The sequence below is a fragment of the Macaca nemestrina genome, chromosome 5 (genome assembly GCF_043159975.1).
Source record: "Macaca nemestrina isolate mMacNem1 chromosome 5, mMacNem.hap1, whole genome shotgun sequence".
Classification (NCBI taxonomy): Eukaryota; Metazoa; Chordata; class Mammalia; order Primates; family Cercopithecidae; genus Macaca; species Macaca nemestrina.
The window spans coordinates 5653586-5658430 of NC_092129.1; the positions used below are offsets into that span (position 1 = coordinate 5653586).

The window sequence follows — 4845 nt, forward strand, 5'->3', positions numbered from 1 at the left end:
AATTTTTCTCTGCTCTGTTCAGCACATTATCAAAACCAGATATAGATAATATATTCCTTCAACTCTGGATTCTGTTCTGCTTTTCTGAAGGTTATTGGGTTCTTTAAGTAGGCAATTAACTTACTTGGAATTGAACTGCGAAATATGTCACCCGTGCACTGTGCAGCCCCTAATATCTCTGATAAGTTATTTTTTAGCCTAGGTTCCTAGTTGTGAACTAATCCTGTACAATAGAAACACATACTGTGTATGGTATTTTAAGGTTAATCAGTCAACAGTAACTAAATAGTATATAAAAATCTAAGAATATTTGAGCATTTATTTCTCTTATAACTTTTATTTTTACAATCACTTTAATCTTAATTGTATTAGTCAGGATTCTTGAGAGGGACAGAACTAATAGGACTTATGTATATGGGGAAGGGGAGTTTATTAAGAAGAATTGACTCACACCATCACAAGGTAAAGTCCCACTATCGGCCGTCTGCAAGCTGAGGAGCAAGGAAACCAGTGGTGGATCAGTCCGAGTCCCAAAATCTCAAAAGTAAGGAAGACCACAGTGCAGCCTTCAGTCTGTGGCCAAAGGCTCAAGGGCCCCTGGCAAACCATTTGTGTAAGTCCAAGAGTCCAACAGCTGAAGAACTTGGAGTCTGATGTTCGAAGCCAGGAAGCATCCAGCATGGGAGAAAGATGAAGGCTGGAAGACTCAGCCAGTCTGCTGTATTCCAGCCACGCTGGCTCGAATAGATTGAGGGTGGATCTGCCTTTCTCAGTCCACTTATTCAAATGTTAATCTCCTTTGGCAGCACCGTGACAGCAGACACACTCAGGAACAATAGTTTGCATCCTTCAATTCAATCAAGTTGACACTCAATATTAACCATCACATTAACCAAGCCTAATTTTTAAATGTATACTTTAATGTTATTATCTAGATTAGAGAAGTAAAATTTGTGTTTCCTCTTTTTTCCCCAATGCATTCATGGTAGAACAAGCTTTGCTAACCTTTTGTTGTTGTTGTTGTTTGTTTGTTATCAAGTCCAGTAAATCTTTCCTAAATATGGTAGTATAGTGTAAATGTAACGATAATGATGAGAGTGATTCTAAAGAAATTAAGGCCAAACGTTTCACCAGCTTTATTTGGAAGTATGATCTTTCATATGCTGTCATTAGTTTGATAGCCAAATCAGCGGTAAAGTGCTAAAGTCAGAGAATATTATTTGCAGTGATGCACTAGGTAATACAGCAATGAAGTTACCAAAACTCTGGTGGCATCTGTATATAAAACATAACAAGTTAAGTTTAAAAAGGCCAAACAGAATTCTCTGAAGAAAAGAGTTACTGAAAGAAAAGCCCAACAGAAGCAGATGTTCAGTATTTCACAAATAAATATTGGCACATTATGGGGCTTCTTATAAAGGAGCAATTTAGGTGCATAAGACGACGATGTCATATGCAACTACTGAGATACTGGCGAAAGACTACTTCAGGGATGATGGCTGGAAATGTGGGAGGAGTCCGTACCAAACAAGGTAGCTCATGCCCCACTTTCCAATAACATTGTCCCATGTATTGTGGAACTGGCCGATGCCGTCAAAACCCAACTACAGAAAAAAATCATTATAAACAAGATTTTTTACTGCAACTTGACAATAGCATCCTTTAGTCTGAGAGTAGTTAAGGATGCATGGGGTAATATTTAAATAATACTTCTGGGCGGATGCCTTTTAAAGCAAATTGAAATTATCTATATTTCTCACTAAAATGTCTCCACCTTCAAGTGTTCCTTCTGATAAGACAGAATGCATCCATAGCTAATCACACCCTTATGCTAATCAATAATTTTATCCTTGCTGAGACACTCAGATGGACCTTACAGTACTTTTAATTTCATTTACCCTGATCTCAGCTTACATAGCATTATCTTGATGAGTTTTAATACTATATTTTAATCTCAAAATACATTATTGTTTTTGTACCATAACGTGAAACTTAACTTTGACTCATATATTTCTTCATTTGCTCTTCCTTCCAGCATTTTTGCCTCTCATCTAGGGTCGTTTTCCTTTGCTCAGGTGGAAATGTGGGGAGAATCTGTACCAAACAAGGTAGCTCATGCCCCACGTTCCAATCATAACATAGTCTCATTGTCTAGAAGATCCCTTAGTGTGAGTCTGTGGTGATAAACAATTTCAGTCACTGTTTGAATGACAATGTCTTTCTTTCACTTCATTATTGAGTATTGGCCATTATTTCAGCACCTTCTTTGATGATGTCCATCCTGTCTTCAGACCTCCTTTCTCATTTTTTGAGAATTCATCTGTCAGTCTTTTCTTCTTTGGAGATAGTCCATTTTTGCAACTCTGTCTACTCGCTTTTTGTATGCTGTGTTTAGGTCAGGGCATCTTTTTATTTATCCTGCTAAATATTCACTGGGCTTTCTGAATCTGTGAATTGGTTTTTCATCAGTTCTGGGAAATTATTAGCCATTATCTGTTCAATTGTTTCGTCTACCCCATTTGATAATTTAAGTCTTTCTGGCATTTTTAGTAAATCAATTTCGACTTTTTAAATATCTCTCATGTTTTGTGATATTCCCCATCTTGGGTCACCACGTGTTCTAGTCTGAGTAGTTTCTCCTGATGCACTTTCTTGTTGAATAATTTCTCTTTCCCTGTGTCTGTGCATTGGCTTTAAATTTTAGACTCATCCACTGGCTTCTTACTTTTGATTACGGCGTTTTCCAAATCTAAAATAGACTTTTGGTTCATTTTCAGATTAATGTGTTACTGTTAAAATTATTTATTTATTATTTTAGAGACAGGATCTGGCTCTGTCACCCAGGCTGGAGTACAGTGGCACAATCATAGCTCACTGCAACCTTGAACTCCTGGGCACAAGAGATCCTCCCACCTCAGCCTCCTGAGTAGCTGGGACTACAGGCGCACACCACCATGTCCAGCTATTTTTTTTTTTTTTTTGTGCGGTATTTATTTCAAATGTTTGTTAAAACAGCACTGTTATTTCTCAGGCCAAGAGCAAAGATCACCCCCTGCAGAAGCTTGGGAACTATGTACAGAACTTTATAGAAACAGAGGCCATACTTTAGCTTAAGCCTGTCTGCTGACCAGAGAATGGAGTTCTGCGTGGACTCAAGGAACAAAAGGAAACTAGGCAGGGAGAAGGAAGAAAAGTGCCCATCTGAATCAAACTTCAGCTGCCATCAGGGCACATCTTGTGGTGGTCACAGATTGTAGGCTGCTTTTTGGGAGATTCGGGTTCAGTACAGGATTCCATTTGTCTACTTGGCTACACCCCTGGCTGAGGTGCCATGAGGTCAATGTCACTCAAGTTCCTGGCCAGTCAAACTCCCACAGCAAAGAGTCCCAAATTTAGTATCGAGTTCCTCCGGAAGTCATTCCTATCTGTGGCAAAGAGGTAGACGCCCCAAAGCCAATCTCCCACGTTGTCTGGTATTTCGGGAGTTTCATTAGCCGAGCCAGCAGCGCTCACTGGGACCCCACTGGAAGCCGTAGTAGGCAGCTTCGCATGGGCCTTGGTGGAGCTGTCCAGCTAATTTTTAAGAAAAAATTTAGTAGACTCAGGATCTGTAATGTTGCCGAGGCTAGTCTCAAACTTCTGCCTTCAAGTGATCCTCCTGCTTCAGCCTCCCAAAGCGCTGGGATTACAGATGTCAGCCACTGTGCCCAGCAGTGTGTTACTTTTCATATTGTTCAGTTCCTTACTAAAATGTTTGCTATGGTCTGAATGTGTATGTCCCTCTCATATTCATATGTTGAAATCCTAACCGCCAAAGTGATGGTATTAAGTGGTTGGGACTTTGCGAGTTGATTATAATGGGGTTAGTGCCCTTAGAAAGAGGCTTGAGGGAGCCTGTTTTTCCCTTTCATTTCATCTACCATGTGAGGACAGAGCAACAGGGCACCATCTAGGAAGCACAGAGGCCCTTTCAGACCTCGAACCTGCTGGTGCCTTGATCATAGACTTCTCAGTCTCCAGAACTGTGAGCAATATCTGTTGTTTATAAATTACCCAGTCTAAAGTATTTGTTGTAGCTGCCCAGATGGACTAGGAAAATGTTCAAGCTTAGCTTTCATTTCTTCAAAGTCATTCCTGACTCCTCTATTTCATGATGCCCCATAGGACATCCCATTAGCTTCATCTTCAAGATAGACTCAGAATACGACATCATGTTACCATTCCCACTGCTACAGCCTTGTTCTGAGCAAACATCATGCCTCACTTGGATTCCTGCAGTAGCCTCATCCTGGGTCTCCCTGCTTTCCACCTGCCCCTCCAGTCCATTTTCCTCCCTGTGGCCAGAAACATCCTTCTATAATGCAAGTCATACCATGTCATGCTTTGCGCCACCAAGGAATGGCTGGCTCTCCATTTCACTCAGAGTAAAATCCAAAATCCTTGCAAGCACCTGCAGGGCTTGCTCTTTGCCTTGGGTGTTGGCCTCTATTTCCTGCCCCCTCTGCCTTGGCCACTCTGGCCTCCTTGCCATTTCTCTAACACGCTGGGCCCATGCTCACCATCAAGTCATCACAGCAGCTCAACCCTCGGCCCAGAACCTTCTTTACACAGACACCACATTGCGGACTCCTTCACCAGTTCCAACTCTGCCGAATGCCTCGTCTCCATGGAGCCTACCCTCATGGCCCTAGTCTCCCATCATCCTGCTGTGTTTGCTTTTTCTCAGAGCCATAGGTCACCTTCTATCACCGTAGTACCTATTTTTCTCATTTGTTATCATTAATTATATGCTGCTCACCCAATAGAATGGTAGTTACACACTTGCGGGAATTACTATTAATTTCT

General features: G+C 41.2%; 1 pseudogene; it reads right to left on the bottom strand.

Moving 5' to 3' along the window:
- Window positions 1-2991: 2991 nt before the first annotated feature.
- Window positions 2992-4531, bottom strand: LOC139363223 (mitochondrial import receptor subunit TOM6 homolog pseudogene; annotated as a pseudogene).
- Between the last annotated feature and the right edge of the window lie 314 nt (window positions 4532-4845).